The sequence below is a fragment of the Acinonyx jubatus genome, chromosome D3 (genome assembly GCF_027475565.1).
Source record: "Acinonyx jubatus isolate Ajub_Pintada_27869175 chromosome D3, VMU_Ajub_asm_v1.0, whole genome shotgun sequence".
Lineage (NCBI taxonomy): Eukaryota > Metazoa > Chordata > Mammalia > Carnivora > Felidae > Acinonyx > Acinonyx jubatus.
The window spans coordinates 90,042,289-90,066,186 of NC_069392.1; the positions used below are offsets into that span (position 1 = coordinate 90,042,289).

At 56.4% G+C, this 23,898-nt stretch overlaps 1 protein-coding gene across 2 annotated transcripts in view; it reads right to left on the reverse strand.

The window, feature by feature from the left end:
- MBP (myelin basic protein) overlaps positions 1-22,921 on the reverse strand; it is a 117,494-nt gene extending 94,573 nt beyond the window's left edge. Inside the window, exon 1 of one of the 2 annotated variants that reach the window (XM_053206054.1) lies at positions 22,791-22,921. The gene's annotated coding sequence lies outside the window, so the exon portion shown is untranslated. Of the gene's footprint in view, positions 1-19,938; positions 20,079-22,790 lie in introns of those variants that run through there. The other variant, XM_027069205.2, reaches the window with a different exon arrangement.
- Positions 22,922-23,898: the final 977 nt, after the last annotated feature.

A 23,898-nucleotide genomic window follows, 5' to 3' on the forward strand; every position in this document is an offset into this window, starting at 1 on the left:
TGAGAGACAGAGAGAGACAGAGCATGAGTGGGGATGGGGCAGAGAGGGAGACACAGAATCTGAAGCAGGTTCCAGGCTCCGAGCTGTCAGCACAGAGCCCGACGTGGGGCTTGAACCCACGAACCGAAGCCGGAGTCGGACGCTCAACCGACTGAGCCACCCAGGCGCCCCTAAAAATGCATGCTTTTAAAGATGCAAGTTTACCTTTGCAGATAATTTCAGCCTCCGGTGTGATTCTGTCATCTCTGTCCTCATTCATTTAAATTGGATCACCACAGAACCCTCACGGGGAAAATGGAGGTTTGGGCACACATAGTACTTTACTCAATAAAGGGAGAACTCGTTTTTGTCATCTGGGAGTCTGCTCAGTCGTCAGGGAACGTGAGTGGGTGTTCTCCCAGGAGACCTGGGTCTGAATGTGGATGTGAAGCAGCTGTTACTATGAGGTTTGACTTCTCTTGGATTCCACGCAGGGTTTTAACTGAATACTGAGAACTTGCGAGATGAAGAGAGGACACAGAATAACAACGCATTACACACTTGGGGATCTCCCACTCTGTTTTAGAAATAAGAATTGACTATTCAAAACTAAACACAGGCAGTAACAAATATTGTTCAAAGTCCATGATACCCAAAGCAATCTACACATTGAATGTAATCCCTATCAAAACACCAAAGCATTTTTCACAGAACTAGAACAAACAATCCTAAAATTCATATGGAACCACAAAAGACTCTGAAGAGCCAAAGCAATCTTGAAGAAGAAGAGCAAAACTAAAGGTATCACAATCCCAGATTTCAAGATGTGCCACAAAGCTGCAGTAATCAAAACCATATGGTACTGGCACAAAAACAGACACACAGATCAATGGAACAGAATAGAGATCCCAGAAATAAAACCACGATGATATGATCAATTAATCTTGACAAAGGAAGCAAGAATATGTAATGGGAAAAAGACAGTCTCTTCGGTAAATGGTGTTGAGAAAACTGGACAGCTAGATGCACAAGAATGAAACTGGACCACTTTCATACACCAACACAAAAATAAACTCAAAATGAATTAAAGACCTAAATGCGAGACCTGAAACCACACAAATCTTAGAAGAGAACACAGGCAGTAATTTCTCTGACATCTGCCATAGCACCACATTTGTCTCCTATGGCAAGGAAAACAAAAGCAAAACTAAACTCTTGGAACTACATTAAAACAAAAAGCTTCTGAACATCAAAGGAAAGAATCAATAACACTAGAAGACGACCTATAGAATACATTTGCAAATGACATATCTGACAAAGGGTTAGTATCTAAAATATGTAAAGGACTGATACAACTCAACACCAAAAGAACAAATAATCCAGTGCAAAAATGGGCAGAAGACATGAATAGACACTTTTCCAAAGAAGACATCCAGATGGCTACCAGACACATGAAAAGATGCTCAGCGTCACTCATCATCAGGGAAATACCAAACAAACCCACAATGAGATATCACCTCACACCTGTCAGAACGGCTAAAACAAACAAACAAAACAAGAAATAACAAGTGTTGGCAAGGATGCAGGGAAAGAGGATCTCTTTTGCACTGCTGGTGGGAATGCAAACTGGTGCAGCCACTGTGGAGAACAGTGTGGAGGTTCCTCAAAAAGTTAAAAATAGAACTACCCTATAATCCCGGAATCGTACTACTGGGTATTTACCCAAAGAATATGAAAACACTATTTTGAAGGTATACAAGCCCCCATGTTCACTGCATTATTTACAATAGCCCACGTGTCCATTGATACATGAATGAATAAAGAAGATGTAGTGTGTGTGTGTGTGTGTGTGTGTGTGTGCGCGCGCGCACGTACAGTGGAATATTAACCATAAAAAAGAATGAAATATTGCCCTTTGCAACCATGTGGATGGGACTGGAGAGTATTATGCTAAATGAAATAAGTCAGTCAGAGAAAGACAAATACCATATGATTTCACTCAGGTGTGGAATTCGAGAAACAGAACAAAGCAACAAAGGAAAAAAAAAAAGAGAGAAACAGACCAAGAAACAGACTCTTTCTACAGAGAACACACTGATGGGCACCAGAGGGGAGGTGGGGGGGTGGGTGGGTGAAACAGGTGAAGGGGAAAAAATGAAACACAGGCAAAAGGAGTAACTTGAAGTCGACAACTTGGACTTCCGGGGTCGTCTTCTGTCTGAACGTAACGAGCGATGTTCAGTGTTCTCACCTGGGCAGGTCTCCAACCCGGCGCCCTGCTCCCCAGCCCCTACCCCCTGGTGCCCACCGCCTCCCTCACCGTCGCCCTGGCTGGCATTTGGGCAACTCCAGAGAGATGTTCCGTCCTTCCAGAAGACACGCTCTAAGGATTTAACCTCGACACACACACTGCGGCTGAAACCCAGTGACCGATCTCTCCCCAGCTGCAAAAGTAATGCTTTTTCCAAGCTGGTCTGTCCTGATCAAAACTTCATCACACTTCCAAGCAAAACTTCAGGCTATACTTGGGAATCCCATTCCCGAAATATTTAATCAATATTCAGAAAGGTCAAGACCACCGGACCCGGGATAGACGGAAGTAACGCAAGTCCGGGTGAGACTTTTGAAGGCGTACAAAAACGAGGTAGCTCTGACTGGCCTCTCGGATTTACCGAAGGAGAACTTACTTTACACGTATCATTTCGAGCGTGCAGATTCCAGCCCTAAATGCGCAACATGCAAACTGGGAGGGGAGAGAAAGACCGGGGATACGAGTGACAAGTAGCATCCGATCTTCGTCTCAGATTAGGGCCTCGTCGTGGGGCGACGCCTTCCAAGGCACCTGTGGTGCTTGAGGGGCGTCTCGTAGGACCGCGGGCAAACCACAGCGCACCCACCAGTGACGGCCCGACCGCCACGGGGACCACAGGGGACTCACCGCCAGCCGCCGGCCTCGCGAACCCGCCGTGAACACAGGTGGGACACTGGCAGGGCGTCTTTGGGCCACGTCATTTTTGCCATTAAGTGACTCGAGAGAGCAGGATTCTGGCAAACGTGTGGGGTGCTGCAAGGAAGCCCGCGGAGCGTGAGGCATTTTGGGTAATTCATCAAGCTTCTTGTACAACAGTGACAAGACGAAGGTGGGGGAGGGGAGGGCGAATGGCCTCTGGCTGTGGCCGGCTGCCACCCTCTCCTTAGAGGGAAGTCCAGGTCCAGAGGACACTCCTGGTCAGCGCCGGGGGTTTCTGGAACCTTCCATAATGCCCGCACGGTTACCCACACTGGTGTGAGCTGGGGGTAGGGCAGGGGGAGCTAGAAGTGAGCATAAGCCTCACACGTGAGTGATCCAGTCTTACTGGAAAGCAACCCAGCCGTTGGGCCTTCGTGGTTTATTGTTCGCCCCTTGTGCGGCTGGGACCCACGGCACCTCGGAGGGCACCCTGAAGGCACCCACAGGGACCGAATCCCTGGGGGGTGTCTGGGTGCACCTGCACAGGAGGCTGACGTGCGCAGGGATGTGGAGGCAGAGACACCACACTTCCAGCTGCTCTCACTCTATGAAGGGCACACGCGGCAGGTCGGAGCCAGGCTCCAGGGCAGGCTGTGCTGGGCGACGTGGGGCAGCTGGCTCCACCTCTCTGGGCCTCAGCTTCCTTTCAAGTGGAGGGAAGAAAAGCCCTCTCACTGCCCAGTGGTGAGAACGAGGCACCCCGTGGGGGGCTCTAGGCACCCTGGCTTCTGTCCCTCCGTCCCTCCATCCTCCCAGCAGGTGCATGGGAGCACGTGCTGGGGGGTAAACAGCTGCAGCCACCATTGCTGACTGCATGTGTACTGCAGAGACCTTTCCAGGGGCTCCCACAGGCAGGGGCATCCCCTCAGGCTGACAAGGTCAAGGGAAGGGAAGGGGGCAGGGACAGCAGCGGCCCTTGAGAAGCCCAGAAGCGACACCAAACAAGGAGCCCGTAAGGAGAGCTCCCCGAACCACAGAGCAGCCCAGCACGGCAAGTTAACTGAGCACTTCTGCTGGTTCGAGACTGTAGTCACCACGCAAGCGACAAAGGAGACCGCGAGCAGGGGACTCCAGAGACAGTGGTTCCCCTACGGAAGAGCCTTCAGAAACGGAAACGCTAACTGGCTGTGTCTGAGGCACCACCACGTGCGTTTTTACAGGCAATGGGCTAACGTTATTGTGACACAGAGAAGGTCTCGATACCGGTCTTCCCAGAAATCACCCAGACCCTCTTACGTGCACGCAAACCTCCCAGAATGTGGGGACTGAGCTGGAGCTGCCCGCGAAGCTGGGAGCGGCGGTGCGGGGGCAGGGTGACGTGGGGAGCTGGTCTGCTACTGTCCCTCACGGTGCCTTTGGGCTCAAGGCATCCGCCTTGTAGGTTACGCAATTACAGGAAGAGCCCTGTAAGCTTTGTTCCCGTTTCACAGCTGAGAAAGTGAAGTTCAGAAGACTGAATCTAGATTTGAGGGTACCGTGCTTTTAGGAAAGTATTTTCAGTAAAACTAGGGATTGTTTTAACATATAAATATGCCTTATGTGGAATAAACCATTGCAGTAGATCTAAGCATCGTACTTTTCTAAATTATTAATTGGCACAACAAAAGTAAGTAAGACCTTACTCTAGCAAGTAGCCTTGAAAACAATATGAACTTGCAGGAACCCATTCCTTTAAACACCTGTATGGGGGGCGGGGTGCACACGTTTAACAACGGGAAGGGCAGAGGCTTTCTTAAATCCCTACCGGGTATCTCACAAGAATAACTGGTGAGAAGTGCACGTGAGAAACTATTTGGGTTTTAATTCCCTGCCTGCCAATAGTTGTTACCTGTAGAGCTTCCTTAGCAAGTTTGATCTCTCTCGGCTTCTGGTTTTCCCTTGGGATCGGACACCTGTAGCACCGTGCTGTGGAGGGTTCGGTAACGCGATGGACCGACAGCCACGGCCCTGACCACACATCAGGAGAACTTCCCTCTCCCCCTCTTACAGAATGGCTGGTATGTCACGTAAGGTGCCGAATGCAGAGTGAGACACACAGGGAGTTAATTAGGACCCCAAAGAGCCTATCTTCCACACATGTCTTAACTGGAAAAGTTCAACTTTCCTGTAATACCTTTTTTTTAAAATAAATAATTGCTTCGTGATCAGTGTCGAGCCAGAGGGCGATGTGCCTTTGTCATCGGTCTCGGGTGCGACTGTTCACGTGTGCTGTTTCAGAGCAATGTTTTCCCCGTCCTGGGTGCACTTGCGGGAGTGTGGGTGGGGCCAGTAAGAAGCGCAGTGGCAGGGCACTGGGGGGTGCCGGGAGGGACGGGCTGGGGTCTGCACTGACCAGAGACGGGTCCAGGCGTAGAGCCCACAGTGAATTTGCTAAAATCTACCCCCTAGGAACCCTGAGAGTCATTGCCAGCCGAGAGGAGCATTAACATGTACTTAGAGCAGCAGGATGTAAAATCCCACCGGGCTGGGAACTTCTGCTTTCTTTCATTTTTTAAATCACGAAGGCAACGTTTTCACAAGTCCACGTACTTTGTCATTAACCATTGACGGGATTTTTGCTTTTTACTAGACTTTAAAAGGTCGACAGACTTCACTGTCACTACTACGGTTCCTACTTCATCTGGGTCCTGGGTCCGAATGGCCCCCGCACCTCATTACTGGGGGCCAGTAGCCAGTAGCCAGGAGATGCCCTGCGGACACCTGCCGTGGGGCAGGGATCTGGGTCCTCGGGACGGAGTGTGTCAATCACGAGTATTGGAATCACCAGGTGCTCGTGAGTGTGCTGCTGGATTCTGGAGGTGGTCTGACTATACATTCTAGAAGAATGCAAAGCAGGAGGAGGATTGTGGATTTGCACAGAAGTGGTCTATTTGACCTCTGAATCGCGGGTTGAACACGGAGAGGAAAACTGTAGAGTTTAGACTGATAGGGTGTAGTCAGGGTAGCCCAGAAATGGGGTAACCTGAATAAAGGTAGTAAGACAGGAGGCTGTGAAACTGCCAAAGGGGCATCATCATTTCCTTTTTGGGAACGTGAACCACAGACAGAAGGACCCCCAGGACAGCTGCAGGCTGACCCTCCCAAGGGAAGCACCCTCGCCGTATCTGCCCTGCGCGGGGAGACCGCTCACCTCAGAGATCCCAGCATCTCCCGACACCGGCCGCCCCAGTGGTGAGCGGGGCTCCACACGCTCGTCAGTCACACGTGACGTGTCCATCAATACGGCGAACTGAACACGAAGAGGGAGTCGCCAGCCGTCCCGCCCACCCCGGGGAAGGCCACACACCCTTGGTGAAATGCACCCAAAGCAAACAGGGTCTCGTTTGATTTTCTTCAATTGAAAGGTCTAAAGGTTTCCTAGTCAGGAGGGGTAGCGTTCTAAGGATTTTGAGCCATCTCACAAAAGGAGACGTGGGAGGAAGGGAGCGTTTTCTTAAGTTCAGAAGCTCGTCGTTCAGGATGAAAGCAGCGTTGAGGGATGACAGACTCGGAGTCTGGGCCCCTGGTTGGCTGCGACCTGGCCCCCCGACCTTGAGCAACTCACCTAACCTCAGCCTCGGCCCCCACTTGTAAAGGGGGCGGTGACACCTGCCTGACCCACCTGAGCAGGCGGCTGTGAGGTTCGGGTAACACAGCCGCACCGTGACACGTGCAGGAAGCGGGAACGCGGGACTGTCTCCGCAGTAGACAGCGCTGGGCAAAGACGCTGAAAAGGATTTGCGAGCCGTCGTCTCGGAAACCAAGCTGCGGTCAAAACCCTCGGATTCAACCCACAGGCACCGGTGAGCAGCCGCGACGCGGGCTCCGGGCTGGGCGTCCTCAAGCTCACGCCGGAGCGGCTGCGCTCTCTGTGGCGCAATTTTGAGCCTGGGGACAAAGGCGTGAGGCTGAGCCGGGCTGTTCCACACTCTGCACGTCCGCACCAGGCTCCGTCACGGCAAACGGGCGCGTGCAGATCTGCGGCGTGAGCAGCACGGGGAGGGGAGCACAGGGGGCATCTGGAAGTTGGGGGTTCTTTCCAGCACGTTGGGAAACGAGATAGGGAGGATGCCAAGAGCACTTCCGAGGGCCACTCGCGGGCTAGACCTCACGGCGGGCGTGGGGGTCCGGCAGCGAACAGCAGGTGACATGCTCGTCAACCGTGGGAAAGCTTACGGGAGCCGAGGTGAGAACGGGGAGTCTGAAGCAATTTCCGGGGCAAGCACTTGAACGATTCGTACAGCAGAGATGAGAGCAGGCGTCTGGACGCTGGTGTGTGTGCGAGCACACAGCCCCCAGGAGAAAGGAGGCAGGGAGGCCGAGGGAGGCTGACTGGGCTCGGTTTGAGTTTCTGACTCAACGGCATGCGGGCCTCGGAATGGCCTGGTGACACCCCTGTTCTCTCCCATTTCGTGTCACTGGAGGGAGAGTCCTCAGCGGTCCGGACCCCCTTCCCCCTCCCCTCCTGGCTGATGACTGGGTCTCGCCCCACGAGGCCCCTCCCCGGCCTGCTACTGCGCACAGAGAAAAAAGTCTCCGTGCACAAACAGGCGGTAGGAAGCTGGCCTTGCTCCGTATCACAAGTCACGTTGAGACGGGCCTTGCCGACGCATGGGGAGAGGATCGGATCGGGGCACCCCCTTCCCCCGGCAGGTGGGAAGTCTGGAGACCCCGCAGCACCGCTGGCCCGACTCCGTCACCACGAGCGAATGCTGGGCCCCGCTGCCCCTGTGAGGCTCCGTGTCAGGCAGGCAGCGCACAAGCTGTCCCAGCCAGGGACCCAGCACCGGGACGAGGCAGGCGGGGGTTCAGAGCGGAGGTATCTAGAGCCTGAGTAACAGGGGTGGGCAGGGCATGCCCTTTCTTGCAGACGCTCCCCGCCTGGCGCTGAGGGTTCTGGCCCACGTGGCTCCAAACGCGTAAACCTGGGACGGTGAATGTTACTTCCCGGAGGTGCTTGGAAACAACTGGTTAATATTTTACAGGCACCTGAAGATACAAACCCTGGGTCAGAGGATAATCAACCCCCGCAGGGGCCTTGCCTTCTGGGACCGGCCCACGGGCATCCCCCTCCTCGGCCTCCGCGGGGAGTCACGTGTGCGACATCATCACAGGGGTGTTAGGCCACACGGCCCAGGGCGCCGGCCATCAGCCACACCTTCCCGGTCACCAGAGATCCGGGGGTGTCTCGTGACCCGGGGCACTGTCAGCGGCAGTGAGAAGAAACTCAGACGCTCTGGGCATTGCTCAGAGGCCGGGCCAGTGATCAAACGACAGAACGATGCGTGTTCGACTCAGTGCATCTCAGCCCACCTCCACGACGACTCATGCATTCCTTGACATGAGGCATGATGGCTCATGATCATTAAGCACAGGGAGGAAATGCGCCTGCTCGGGCAGTAGGTTTCTGTGTGGCCTGGGGCCAAAAGAGCATAGTCTGAGTCTTAACTAAGATAAAGCTGTGTTTCGGATCCTAGAACTGTTGATCTAAAACCTCCAGATCCAAATCACCAACCCCTAAGTGGTCCCACAGAGACAGCAGATCTCACTGGCACCTTATCTTCACACAGGCACGCAGCACAGTACTGAGTGACTTCTTTCCAGAACCTTCCAGATTGCAATCAGGGAAAAGAATGCTACGCCTGGTCACCAACCCACCATGGCCTGCAGGAGACCCGGCTCGGAGCCGTCTAGTGGGCCCAAGGCTCACCTGGGCGTGCCACAAGTTACTGGGTGAGTCTGCACTTCTCGAGACGCAATGGAGAGGTCCAGGACGCTGCGGAGTGGTAATCGTATTTATAGAAACGGCGGGAAGACGCGTCGCGGGAGAGCAGGACGCAGCGACGGGGTTGTGGGTTTGGATACAGGAGGCTGACAGCAGCCGTCATGATGGGGTGACGACGTGACAGGTGCTAGCTGGAGGCATCAACGGTGTGGCTTCTTTGTGCTCCCCCTGCGCTGAGGGGGGGCTCTGAGCTCCTGGTTTACAGAAGATGAGCCTCTGACGGTCCCCGAGTTTCGGCTCAAGCTCGGCCTCGAATGGACCCGGGCACCTGGGCACGGCCCCCAATTTCCTCTGAGAAAGGATTTCTCCATGCATTGAGTCTTGGCTTCATTAAGGACAAAAGCTCCATCCAAAGGTCAGAGGGGGCCCCTCTTCCTCCATTTCAGGCCTTTTAACGTATGCTCTCCTGGTACAAAACACATTAGCGACAACTTCACAAAGCCTTCCTTCCTCACCTCCTTCTGCATAAAAACCACCGCAAAGCAACGGTAAATAATGAAGCTTGACACGACCACATCATGCAATGAAGTCTCTTTTCAAGCTGTTCCTGAAAAATGGCACTTAAAGGAATAATTACAGGGGCGCCTGGGGGGCTCAGTCAGTTGAGCCTCTGACTCTTGGTTTCAGCTCAGGTCACGATCTCCAGGTTCGTGGGTTTGAGTCCCGCCTTGGGCTCTGTGCCGACAGCCAGGAGCCTGCTTCAGATTCGTGTCTCCCTCTCCCTCTGCCCCTCACCCACTCATGCTGTCTCTCTCAAAAAGAAATAAACTTAAAAAAAAAATAAAGGAATAATTACATAACAGGCAATCAAGAGTGCAGGAAGCATATTGTGAACACAAGATTGCCGGAAGCTTGCATTTTGAACTTGAGCTTCGGAAGCAGTTTCTGCGCAGCATTTGGTTTCTAAGTGGTACCTTGAAGGCGTAGGAAGATCGATATCCTTTCAGAAGGCACTGATTTATTACTACCAGGTTGAGGCCTTATGATTTTCTTGTTCCATCAAAATCAAGATCGTCTGGGATGGCCTTTTGTAGGCTATAAAGTGCTATAATACTATCATGAGGGGTCTTAACCCTTCATACTCCATACAAGCCGCAGCATTTCTTACTTGACCCGCATCCCAGATTCAGATGAAGGGCGGGGACATCCAAAGGCAGAGCGGAACTAGCTCACTTGAAAGAGCAAAGGAGCAGGACGTGTGGGAGAAAACAGGCTTGGGGCAGAACACCCGGATTCTAATACCACCTGCCCGTGGCAGTGAGGCGGCCGTGGATGGGCCCCCTGGCCTCTCTGGGCCCCGTTTGCGGTGTTTCTGGAGAAACAAGGGGCTGGGCAAGGCTGGCTCCAGACTCGGCAGCCGCTCATGGCGTTCAGATTCCACCAGGGCTGAGCACAGACTTCGCACTCCCTGTGTCTTTGCAACTGGAGCGTTTCCTGACAAGGTTTAGGCAAAGCCGCCCACGCTGTGTCCGACTGCTGACGACAGCTGGCTTCCTGAAGCCAGAGGCCAAGTCCAGGAGGAGATGTATGAAAACTCACGACGCGAGCGTCTCCTTGGTGCTCGGTGCCAGAAGGAGCATCGGAGGAGCAGGGCGAAAAGAGCTGGCCTGCGTCACGTGCCCACACGAGCGTGTACTCGCCCGTGCACGCCCATGCACGGTGCGTCTGTGCTGTGTCTCTCCCTCTTCTGAGATCTGGGGCGGTAGGAGGACACAGACGTGTGACACCGGTCACTTTGAAGGCAGATCCTCAGACCTCACCTAACCTACTTGTGCCCGAGACCTTTCTAGAGCGAGACAGGGTCCGCCCGGGAAAGAAAACCCCACAGGCTGTCGGAGGCCAGTTTCAGAGGCACACTGCTACCTTCCCAGCACCACAACGGTGACCAGGACGTCGTAGGCACTCGAAGCTGTCCCCTCTCTCAATCACATGTGCACATGCCCATTTACACGTGCACACACACACACATACACGGCACACGTGTGTTTGGAGACCCGTCGTCGGTCTGTGGCATCCCACGGAACCGGAGCAACCTGTGAACCGTGGGGAGGCCCGGGGGGGTAGGAGCGGCCGGGAGGTCCGTCCAGCCTGGTGCACCGGCAGGGGAGGAGTTTCGGATCCAGGCGCACTGAAGGGCCGTCTCGAGGCAGAGCCCTCTTAAAACAGAAGCCCTTGCTCAGAAGGAACCAGAAAGGAAGTGTGGGTCCACACGCTGGTTGGGGTGCCGAGCACACAGGGCGGTGGCCAGAGTCGCAGGCCCCGCCCTCAGCTCCGCACGGAGCCCTCTGACGCTTGGTCACATGGGGACCAGAGGAGCAGATGTGGTGGAGGGTGTGGAAGCCCCGGACCAGCAGCCTCCCCCACACGCTGTGTGCAGGTGCCCATGGTCAAGGGCAAACACGGGCTCCTATGGGTCCGGGAGGTGATCCAGCACAGACGTGGCACACAGCCCTTCAGAAGACAAGGTGGCCCCAGGGTCACATAAAGCCCCACCTGTGCTCAGCTCACCAGTCACTGGTTACGACAGGCCTGGGTGACACCACGTGGAAACATACTACAGTGTGTAATAGATGTCGAGGGGCGAGCGTTCTTACGTGAGTTAATTACCCTTTCAGGGTGCTAAGGCAGACATTAGGTTCTAATAAAATTTCACCCAAATGTCGTTACACAGAAGCACCCCAAGCCAGGTGAATCCAAGCAGCATCTGGCACGGCGACTGGCCGCCAGGTGGAGGGCAGCCTGGTTATCTGGCCACCGGCCAGGTTGCCGGGGCAGAGGAGCCCAGCAGGGACCACTGGTGCACGAGCGAGGCCCACGGCTGAGGCTGTCCCAAGACCTCACTGTAGGCACGGCGAGGGGCCTGCCCTCCCCTGGCCTCCACCAGACACCATCAGATGTCTGTGATCAGTCAGGGAGCCCAGAGCAACCACGCCCGGGACCCTACCCGATGACAGGTGTCACGGTCATTAAGTGTCACTCCACTGGAGGAGGTCAGGGACAAACCCTGGTTGAGCCCGGGGTGCCTTCCTCAAATTCCTCTTGGAGCCCACGTCACGAGAGCAAATGGAGTCACGTCGCGGAGACGCAAGGTCTGAGGTGACCGGATCACGGTAGCTCGTGCAAAGGCACCACCGGCAACCGTCTCTTTCTTCATGAGCAAATTCAGTTGTGTTTTTACTTTTGGAGGGGTTTGAAGTTTGTCCCGGTTCTAATGTACTCTCCCATTAAAACGTCCTTTTCCTACAGCACACTCACTTGGGTGTTGCTAATCCCCTGTAAAGGCAGATCTACGGACCCGAGTTTATAGATGGTGTTAGGACGGTTCCCTAATGTGGTTTCGACCGTGACCTTGCACTGCATTTTCAGTGCATTTTCACACCCTGCTTCACAGAGCAAGTTCCCACCAGCAGCCTGAAATGAGTAAGGTCAGCTTCCAGCATCTGGTCTAAATCCCTCTCTCTTCCAAAGTGAGTCTGGACATATGCAAACGACGAGAGAATAAAAGAGCCACCATCTCTCGTTTGGAACCACACCGCCTTTCAGACAGCAACACACAGCGATGAGCGGAAGCTACGGATGCATTATGCCGTCTCTGAAGTGTCATCGATCGTCTTTATATTTCTAGGAAGGACAGGGCAGCTGCTGCTGACACTCAGACACCCTCGGTCCCAGCTAGTCCAAGGTTATTACATTTTCAGACACCAAAGAACCAGAATGAAAATAACCACAGCACCCTCACGGCCACGCGTGCACATACGCACACACAAGCACACACACACCACTACTTCCTAATTCTATTCAATTCCTGCTTTAATTTATCTGGTCTTTTAAGGCAGGACAGTAAGCTGAGTCAACCTTAGGACTGGGCGTACTCCTGCACAATCCGGACCCTGCTGTGTCAGCTGTTTGGTGATGATCAGAATCAGCAGAGCCCGTCCCTCCGTGGATGCGGCAAGCACGAGCCCCACACGCTGTGAAATGACACCCAGGCCAGTAGACATACGTGGAGGTTTCCCAGAATGCACAGGCGGGAGCCAACACCCATCCCTCATCGGCAAAATGCTACCAAACCACAGACGAGAGCCACCGCTGCTAAAAGCTGAGCGGGGAAGGTGGACACCCTGGAAACACAGCGAGGGAAGGGCCCCGGGGACGAGAGGGCCTATGAGGAAGCAGGACTTCCAGGACGGCCAGACAGGCCACCCCAGGGAGCGGTGCGGAGCTGCTGGGGGAGCAGGAGGCCTGGGAGGGACCTGGGTGCAGGGCAGAGTCCCCCTCACTGCACAGTGCTGTTGGGGAAGGCTGCCTTGTCTCCCTCTCTCTCCCCGGGGGTCCCGCTCACCAGCAGTCCCGAGGCGTGGCTGTCTGTGTGCAGCGAGGGGCCGTGGGCAGACGTTTTGCCCTGGGAAACCTGTCTGTGTGCATCTAACCCCCCAGTAATACGGAGAAGCCTCTCGGGCCAAGAACCACACCCGTCTTATCTTGGTGGACCTGGGAACGCAGTGCGGAGCATGGTCAACGGGTTTTAAAAGATTAATCATGCATTCGCTGCATTTGGGAAGCCTGCAACACAGCTCGTAGTGTTTGCTTTTAGAGCAAGTTTCGAAAAAATGTTAGGCTTCAGGTGTCCAGGCATCTGGATGAGAACAGGGGCACCCGTAAATACTCCTCGTCAGAGGCGCCAGGGCTCACTAGGCAGGAAATAAAAGCTATTCTCCGAATACGGAGACAGTAACAAACAAGACACAGATAAAAACACGAAAGCACAGAATTTATTTCCCATGGGTCCCTCTTTCTGACGCAAAGTCACTCGATTAGTGAAACACACGGATTTCGGTGCCCTTATGAAAACGTGTGTGAGCACATGCGTGTACACTCGGATAACCCCGTGTAGACTGGACGTGGCTCCTTCCTTCCCTTAGAGCAGGCTCCTCGGAGTCTCCTGGGGACCTAATGAGAACACACACTCCTGCACCCGATCCCCAAGCTGTGGGTGGTGCGGCGGAAATGGGGGCCCGGGACTCTGCATTCCACAGGAATCTGGATGAAGTGTGCGCAGGTGGTTGGCTGACCCAACCCTGTCCCAGCAGCCTCGTGAGAAGACACGGGGCCCGCGGGCTCCCCGCCAGCCGGCCGCCAAGCCAATTCTGTGCCTCCTGGCAATCTACACAGAGGCGGGGGGGGGGGGGGGGGTGGGGGGGGTAGGGGGGGTGGTTCGCTCTGTGCGAGCTTCGCCTCCAGGTTTCCACGGGACCCCGGATAAGGAAAAACTGTGCCTGCGTGAGTCCTTCCTCTCTGTTTCGGCTGCTGGTTGGGGAGGTGGTGGCCTCGTGTGTTTTCGAGGTCTTTGCTGGAAGAGCATCCGCCCGGCTCTCAGCTCCCGCCGGCAGGGACCGACGTTGTCCCTGGAGGGGCGGGCAGGACGTGGCTGGGGTGGGGGAGATCCCACGGTGCCCGACCTCATAAGGCGGGGACGGCACTTGTGCAGGAAGGCCAGCGAGTGGCGACGAGGCCCTCGGGAGCCCCGCCTTTCCCACCCTTACTTAAAACACTGGGGCCGTGGGGGCGCCCGGGGGGCGGGGTGGGGGGCTCAGTCGGTTAAGGGTCCGACTCTTGATTTCGTCTCAGGCCACGATCTCACGGTTCGTGGGATCAAGCCCCACGTCAGGGTCTGTGCAGACAGCTGGGAGTCTGCTTGGGGCTCTGCCTCGCTCCCCTCTCTGCCCCGCCCCCGCTTGCTCACAGGCGATCACTCCTTCTCTCTCTCTCCCTCTCTAAATAAACTTTAAAACAAAACCACCGGCACGGCCACACTTGTCACCCTCTCCGACAAAAACAAACCGTCACCCGACTGCGCTGCAGCAAAGAGGAGTCATTCTCTGAGACACGAATCTCACGCAACGGGGTGCAGCGAGGTGCACTGCTCTCGCGGAGCCGGGTCTCCCCAGGCCCCAGGCCGCTGGGTGGTGGAGATGCTGGGCCGGTCCCCGGGGCGGGGGGGGCAGCACAGGCGGTGGGCCCCACGCTGGGCGGGGCTGGGGGGGGGTACGTGGCGCCGTGATGAGTGAGGGCCCAGCTGCCGAGTACTCAGAGCGCACGGTCACCAGACGTCCAGGTGGTCAGCACCAGATGCTGACCACCGATCACAAGGAAACCCGCAAGCAAGTACAATCCCGTCAGCAACCCTCGCGGTTGTCTGGGCGTTTTTTTAAAAAAAATTTTTTTAATGTTTGTTTATTTTTGAGAGAGAGAGAGGGGGGGGGAGGGGCAGGGAGAGGGGGAGGGGCAGGGAGAGATGGAGGCGCAGAATTCGAAGCGGGCTTCAGGCTCCGAGCTGTCAGCACAGAGCCGACGCGGGGCTCGAACCCACGAGCCGCGAGATCATGACCTGAGCTGAAGTGGGACCCTTAACCCACTGAGCCACCCAGGAGCCCCTTTCTGGGCGGTTTTAAAACAGGGGAGATATATAAACCAACCCGAAGCCTTCGTTATGGCATAAATCACAATCCGTGTGCTGCTGAAAACCGCTGCACTTAATGAAATACTGAACGGCTCTTGTGACTACCGTCGTGTTTTAAACTGTACAAGGGGCGCCTGGGTGGCTCGGTCGGTTAAGCGTCCAACTTCGGCTCCGGTCATGATCTCACGGTCCGTGAGTTCGAGCCCCGCGTCGGGCTCTGTGCTGACAGCTCAGAGCCTGGAGCCTGTTTCCGATTCCGTGTCTCCCTCTCTCTCTGCTCCTCCTCTGTTCATGCTCTGTCTCTCTCGGTCTCAAAAATAAATAAACGTTAAAAAAAAATTAAAAAAAATAAACTGTACAACACGTAGCAAAGAGAAGCACTTCATCCTCAAGAAAAACAGCCAAGGGGCTCTGAGCAGAAGCTCATTTCCTGTAAGAAGGCTGTGGCTACGGGCCTCAGAGAAACCCCCTCACACTCTGAAAGGTGTCACCCGCTTGGTTATCATCTACGAGCCGCTGACCCCTTTTCAAAGTCGGGGTCGGTTTTGCTGTGCTGTGTCTTACCCCCATCAAGAGAGAGCTTCTCATGCTCCCGCACGTGAAAAAAGTGAGTGTTTTCCTATCTGCTTCTTTCCTCCCAAGAAGAGCTGTTCTGCAAAGGCCTCTGGTTTCTGAGCGGTCCCCAGGCGCTCGTGTGGCCGGCCTGGCACGGGGCGGGGTTGAGCCCTTGGGCCTGCTGGTGCCACTAGGGGGTGGCCGGGAGGGGGCCTGCTGGATTCGACGGCTGGCTGAGGGCCTGAGAAGGAGCACTGCCAGGCTTCCCCATTGGGTGCCAGGGAGGGCCTGGACCCATGGACACACAGCCTTCCTGCAGAGTGCACCATCAGTCCGTCTGTGTCCTTCCAGAAAACACATCTGACTGGGGGAGGGGGAGCTTAGTTAGGCCTTTGAATGGGTTTTATGGATGTCCTGAAGATGTCTGTCTATATCCAAGAACAGGTGTCCCATAAACAGAAACTCCTGGGCCGAGAGGTTCAGAGGACTAACCCTTATTTAAAATAACCTTTGGGGACAGAGTGGCAGCTCTTCTGTGCCCATGGGGGAGTGTCCCCAACATCGGCCAGCACACATGGAATCCAGGGGCAAGCAGGTGGGGGTGTGCATGTCAGGTTGTGTGTGTGGAGAAGTGTGTGGGTGTATGTGTCTCTGCGTGTGTGGGGGGGGGTGTGGCCAAGAACTAGGCCCTCAGGCACTGAGAAAGCCTCTCTCGGCCCCTGCCCTGCTCTCTGCCTCTCAGCCCCGTCTCCCCATGCTCTTTCCCCTTTGTTACTTGCCTTTTGGTATATTTTTTGTATTTATCTCTACCGTAACACTAAGCGTGCAACGTGGCTCATCGCTTATTACCAATAAAACCGCATTTCCCTTCTTTTGTTCTGGAAAATGTTAACCCCTTCACTCTCAAAGAAAGTGAATTAGCCACAAGGAAGTCAAAATCCCACGGAGAGTTTTCTGATGTAAGCAAGCCTGTTGTGACACTTGCGTGGGAAGGCACAGGGCCCTCAGGAACCACCGCGATTTCTATTTTTTAATTAAAAAAATTTTTATGCTTATTTATTTCTGAGAGGGAGAGAAAGAGAGAGTTCATGTGCGAGTTGGGGAAGGGCAGAGAGAGAGGGGGACAGAGGCTCCACAGCCGGCTCCGGGCTGTCAGCACAGAGCCCGACAAGGGACTCAAACCCACGAACTGCGAGATCATGACCTGAGTCGAAGTCAGACGCTTAAGTGACTGAGCCACCCAGGCGCCCCGGCCACCATGCTTTTAATAAAGAAAAGCAGAGAGGACCCAGTCTGCCTGACATTAAGGTTTACTCCCCCGGGACAGTAATCCAGACAGTGTAGTCCTGGCGGACGGAACAGACACCCACAACCCTGAAACAGACACACACAAATCTGACGAAGGAGGAAAGCACCTTGAGGGAGGGGTGACCCTGGGAACAACCAGACACTCAGGCCAGAACCAGCCGAACAAAACCAAAAGCCCTCAACCTGCACCCCACGCTTCAGGAGAAATTAAATCAGCCTTCAGCAGAACATGCAAAACTGCAATACGTAGAAAAAACAACGGGAGAAAAGCCTCCAGGATGTCAGGCTCACAGAAAATTCTTACTTACCCACCCCCGCCATCACAACTCATAAAAGGAAATCACTGCAAACCACCGGGACCCGCGTCTAGAACACATTAAGAACGATCAAGGCCAAACAGCCCGTCAGACACGAGCAGGCTGTTCACCGACGGGATACGCAGATGGCCGTTACACTCATGAAAATCTTCAACATCGTTACCCGGGAGGGAAGTGCAAATTAAAATCAGGACGTCACGTTAGACACCTTAGCTGTTCTCACAGCTAAGACAAAAAGCAGCAAGGGCGCTGAATGCCCACAAGGTTGTGCGCATCCTGGGTCACTCCTCCCTTGCTGGTGGGATGCAAAGTGGTGCAGCTATTCCAGAAAAGAGTGTAGCTGTTTCTGTTTTTGTTTTTGTTTTCATAAAATTAAACATGTGCTTACCATATGACTTAGCAATTGACCTCTTAGGCGTGTATCCCAAAGACATGAGAACTATGTTCGCAGGAAAACCTGTCCGTGGATGGCCACAGCGATTTTATTCTCAATAACCCCAAACTGGAAATGATCAGCGTGCCTTTCAAAGAGTGAATGGTTGAAAACCAAAGAATCCAGAGTGGTCCATCCGTACCAAGAAATACTGCTCAGCAATAAAACAGAAAGACCGCCAGATATATAATCAACTTGGACAGATCTGAAGAGAATTGCGCTTAGTGGGAAAAAAAAAGCCAGTCAAAAAGAAAGGCTGCTTATTGTAAGACTCCATTTCTACAGCATTCTCGAAATGATGAAATTGTAGAAAATGGGGAACAGGACTTGTGGTGCCAAGGGCTCGGGGAGGGGGGAGGGGGGAGGGGGGAGGGTGCACACTGGCGGTGGCTAGAAAGGACAGGCTGTGGAAACCTGGGGTGGCACCGTCTTACTTGACTGTCGGCGACCACATGATTCAACTGACATTTAGAAGTTCGGGTGGCAACAGAACATCCCAGGGAAGGCTGCGGTCTAGTTTTCAGCACAAAGTCACTGCCATCACCCACCAGGCAGCAAGAAAGACCCAGCGTTCAGAACCACCACGGAGGATTCAGAGGCAAATCACAGAGCAAGTGACTTTTCCCAAACTTCCTTATCTGGGGGCAGAGTGTGATACTTTAGGTAAAGATTTTCACAGTGGATTTGAACCAAATACTTTTGTGTGACCCCAGGTTAATAAAAGTAGTCATTTCAGAACAGTCCCATCCCTGAGAGTTACTGTTAAGCGATGTTGTGCAGTAACTTTTAACCGGTTTCCTTCCCTTCAGGTTTTTGTTCATTCCATTAAAAAAAAAACCCACCAAAAACTACTGATGGCCATTCTTCCTTGTCTGGGCTGCCCGCCTCGTGCGGGCCACCCGGCTTACCCTTTAAGAGCCGCTGTGTCCCAGGCTCCCCGGCTCTACACCTGGCAGTGATGTCTCTCAGGGTGGTCCCTGACTTGAAGGCCATGGTCTGTGAAATGTCTCCCTGACCTTGGCCGCTGAAAATCTCAAATAACCACGGGTGTCAGGTAGGATGCTCCCCACACTCCACTTCCTCTGGAAACCTCCTTCTAGCAGCGTGGGTGTCCCTGGCCGGATGAGCCGGCCCCCCGGAACCACACTGACACCCCTCAGCACACACCCCTGCTACCTCAAGCAGAGAGGGACACAACACATGTGGCTGCCTCTCAGGTTGTCGCAACTGGAAAACAGAGAACAGGAACCAGAACGCGCCTATTTCCTGCCAGAGCCTTACTGAGATCCCCCCCCCCCAAAAAAAAACGTACACGTTTTGCAAACTCCACTCCGCCTTCCGATAAGAGGGGCGAAAGCAGATCCTAAAAGAAACCAGGCGCTGCCACCAGCATCCCACAAGACCCGGGCCACCTGCGCGCCACCGCCCTGAGAGCACAACACACACACCCTGGGGGTCACCGCCCCCCCCACCCCGCGTCGGGCCCAGGAGGGGCGCGCGCGCCGCCGGCTCCCAGGCGCCAGGAGCGCAGGTGGGCGCAGGTGGACCCCGGTGGCCGCGGGCGGCGCGCGACGGAGCTGGGACAGGCCCCGAGAAAGCGGAAGCCAGGCGTCTCCGGTCCCCGCCCCCCCGCGATCAAAGGGAAACTTGGTCCGTCTGGGGCGGGGCGGGGGCGTCCGCGGGGCTCCACGCGGGGAATCTGCAGGCACTTTAACCGGGTAGGGACCCCCCCCCCCCCCCAGCCTGCTCCTCAGCTCGCCGCCTCCGGCACCCGTCTCCACGCCGCCCAGAGCCGCCTCCTTTGACCTCGGTCACCTCCCACCCCCGAACCCCACCCCCACCGCCAACCCCAGGACTCCCGCTCTTCCCGCGACGGGGCCGCCGGACCCCGCCAGAGACCATACCCGGCCACCCGTCGGGTTCCCGCGCCCGCCGCTGTAGACCGGCGTCCACACCCGCGCCCACCAGCTCGCAGGGAGACCTCGGGCGGCCTCCTGCGCGCCACCTGCGCCGCTGCCCCGGAGAGCCCCGCGCCCGGCGTCACCCCCCCGCCCCAGGTCCCCGCGGTCCCCGCTCCGGGCCGCCCCGCCCGCCCCCGCCGCGATCACCCACCGCGCGCTCGCCGCTCCGAGGCCGAGGGGCGCCGCGGGCTCCCACGCCGTCTCTCCGCTGCCCGGGTCCCCCTCGGGGGCGGCCGGGTCCCGGAGCTGCCGGCGCCGCCTTCCGGGGAGGGAGACGCGGGCCGCCAGGGCCGCAGGCTCGTCCTCGCTGGCGCGCGGCGGTGACTGACAGCGGCTGCTCGGCCCGGAGCGCACCCCGCCCCCCGCCCCCGCCGCCCCGGCTTCCTGCGAGCCAGGTAAACACGGCCGCCCGCGGAGCCCGCCCACCTGCCGCCCCGCCCCCGCCCCGCCGCCCGGACCGCCTCGGGGACCGCCTGGCCACGCGGAGGGCCGCGGACGCGCGGGGACCGGGGCGCAGAGTCGGTGCGGGCGGGGCGAGGCCGGCTTGGGCCGCCTCCGAACCGCTTCTCTGGGAACCTTTCCCGGGGCCAATCCTCTGAACCCCAACCCCACCCCCTCCACCCCCAGGCCGCCAGGAGGGACCTGAGATAACGTCTCCAGGCCCCCGTTTCTCAGCCTGGCCACTTAGGTCCAAAGCGCAGCTGCGGGCCCGAATCCACCCACCGACTCCCCTTGAGTTCCCGGGGCTGGCCTTTGGGAGCCCCGGGTCATTAGCTTTGCGTGGATCCCGGCACCACAAACAGGGAATCCGTGGGGGCTCCGCGTGTCCCCAGAGGAGGCAGGAGAGAACACACACAAAACAGACCAGAAAACGGCCAAGTGGGAGGGGCGAAGAACCCTGGGTCACCCAAGCGGCGGGCCCCTGGTCAGTGCCACACTTTTGGTCCTGAAGGGAGCCTGCGGTTTGCACATGAGTCACCTGGACACATGGACTTGATGGGCAGGTGGGCTCTCCCCGGCAGGCTCCAGGCCTCCTCCTGGCCGTGGGGAGGTCGGAGGTGGGAGGGAGAGCTGACTTGGACTCGGGGTCAGGGAATTGAATCTGTCACTGCCCTGGAGCCCACAGGGAGCGGCGGTATTTGTTAGGAGCAGGGGGAAGTATGTAGCGAGCCTGTGTCCCCTGGGCCAGCCGTGTGTGGGTTCACGGCTGTCTGCCCCAACCGGCCGCCCTCATGGACCCCAGGGGTCTGGCAACCAAGTTCAGGTGCTGGTGATTCTAGGAGAAATCTGTCCGCAGTAATATAAATGTTCAAACTGATCCTCTCTTCGGGAAAGACAGATTCCCGAGTGTGAGGTGCGGGGTCAGGAGGAGGAGTGGAAACCTCACGCCCCTGTGCCACACTTACAATTTTCCTGCCTCATGCCCTCGGGCTCCGGGTCAGAAACGGGGAAACAGGGCAAGAGTGAGGGAGCCCGGCTAATACTGAGGGCGCACAGGGCCTTGAGTCAGACCTAGGCAGCTCCCAGGTCCCTGACTCACCCACTCCCAGCCCCCCCCCCACCCCCACCCCAAGCTTCTTAAAGTTCAGACCCGAGGAGCCCAGAACCTGGCTTCCTTTTGGATGTCTGTTTCTGCATCACAAACAGCTCCTCCTCCCCCTCCTCCCTGGGGTCATACCCTGCAGACTTTCCTGAAAGCTGGGTGGGTGGGGGGAGTCCCTTAGGCCGCACTGAAACAGCATCCTTCCTCCATTTCCAGCTGCTTCTGCTGGTTTTCAGGGATTTATAGAAACTTTACAAACGCCAGCGGGGGTCTTTGCAAATTTCCGGCTTGGCGGTTAAAATGCTTTTCAAAGTATTTATAAAATTCCGCCGTGCGTATTTTTGGGAGATATAGTGCCCCCAAATTCATATCCATGGGTACTTGAAAGAAGATGTGTGTGAGGGAGTAACGAACCCTATTCGGTAAAGCGACAGGTGGCATTTGGAAGGTCCAGTCGTAGGGCTTTCCAGCGTCTGGAAAGTCGGGAGACTTTCGGGAGAGTCACGCTTTGTGTAAGCATGGCCACGCACCCTTAACCAAACACAGACATCCATTTTGCTGAATAAAACCGAAAGAGGTCTTTCGACAAGTGAGGGAAAGATGACCCAAGCCTCGCCCTCTCTTTGGTATTTCTGAGAAGATCCTGTTACAATTCCCGCCGACCCACGTACACATCGGGCAAGGAGGGCAGGGACCCCCCAGGACTCCATCCTACTGCAGACACACACTCCGTAATTTGCGTTGAGTGGAACTGAACTTCAGATGACCCCAGCCAGAGAAGTAAGCAAATGAACCTAAATAATTTCCAGTGGCCAAGACGGCATGCATTTTGAGTTTTCTTTCTCTTCCGCACCAGCAAACTGCACCTTGGTGATTGTGTCTTTGCTCGGACGAGGACAGAACCTCACGTTCACCCCGGTTTGTCAGTAACAGTCTGCCGGTGACCTTCGCAAAGCAGAAAATGTAGCTGCAAAGGCTGGAGGGGTGGACTGCGTCCTCACACGTCCCAGTTAGGAGGTGGGTGGATTCGGCTCGGGTCACAAACACCCGTAGACGAGGGGCGTGCGCTCCAGAAAGTGCAATTAAGCACAACGCGGCACAAGACGCGTGAACGAGGAAACACTTGAGGGTTCGAGACCGCAGCCACGACCCCCACCCCCCGCACGTCACCCCACACTCCTCTCCCGACTTGCAGATGTCCCCGTGGCCTCCACAGCGGCTCCAAGCACCTGTGTGCCCTAGGCCCCCGTGCCCATCCCCCCGCCCCCAGCTCGCCCAGCCCGTGTGCGGGTTCAGGGCCCCACTGCGGGGCCGCATGGTCGTGTTTGCACGGGCGCCGAGAAAACCCGGTGGCCGTTTCCCCTTCCGGGCGCACAGCCAGATGGGGAAGGAGGCAGGCGGGCACTCCCCCCCCCCCCCCCCCCCGCGAGCTGGGAGGACCTAGGGTGTGCGGTGCCAACCTTAGAAATCGTGCTCGGGCCTCTGCTGGTTCCAGCACGAAGGGCTTTCCAGGCACTGCCCTGCGTCCTCCAGGCAGCTCTGGGACGGGACCTGCTTCCCGTGTCCCAAAGGGCCCTGGGCTCCCGAGGGCGCAGCTGAAGCAGACACCCCCCTGTCATCGCTGTTGCAGTTCAGGCCCGCAGGGCCCGCTGCTGAGAGTGACTGAAGAAGGTGCCCACTGGGACAAGCAGGGTGGGGAGGGGCACTGAGGCCGAGGGAGGGAGGGGTCTCACCGACAGGCAGGCCTCTGCCGGGCGGTGGGGGGGGGGGGTTCTCGCGGGACCGGACACCAGCCGAGGGGGAGAGGGAGAGATAAGGGCTCTGTAAGGGCGGGCTGGCTGTTCAGATAACACACCCCGTTAGGGGCCCTGCGCCCAGAGCGCGGCAGGATGGGCACTTACAAACAGCGGCGGGCGCAAAGCCTCCTTCTCACACGGTCCTGCCCCACGCGCCCAGCGCCAAGGACCTCCTCCGGAATGCAAGGGCCCCGGTGGGTGGGCAGCATCTCCTTGGTGTCCTCGTTGTCCTTGCAGTTGTCCCAGCGGTTGGACCTAGCAGCGGGGGCTCACCAACAGGAAGATCACGGGTCGAATGAGGGCTTGATCCTTATAAAGAAGTGCCCAGGAGAAAAACAAGACAGGGAAGGGGGCTCGCAATGTGATGGGAGCAAGCCCTGTGGTTGTCTCAGGGGTGTGGGTGGAGGAGCACATTCCAGGAAATGCGGGTGGTGAGTGCAAAGGTCCTGGGGTGGGCATGTCTGCGTGTTCAAGGACTTGTAGGAGCCCACTGTGGCTGGAGGAGAGAGAAGAGGAGGGGGTGGCTAGGAACAGAGATGGGAGTTTGGGCCTGGGGCCACAGCACAGAGTCTGAGCGGCTGGAGGACTGAGTGACCAGGGAGAGGTCAGCCGCTCTCTTTCGGACGCGCCTGTTCGGGTCTGAACGGAGGCTCACTGGGTGTGTTTAATGGAGCTTGCCACCACAGATGGGGCAGGTGGGGGGAGGAGCCAGCCAATGATTCTCGGGAAGGTGGCCACGTGCGGCGGGGGCCCCCAGGTCTAGCGGCATGGA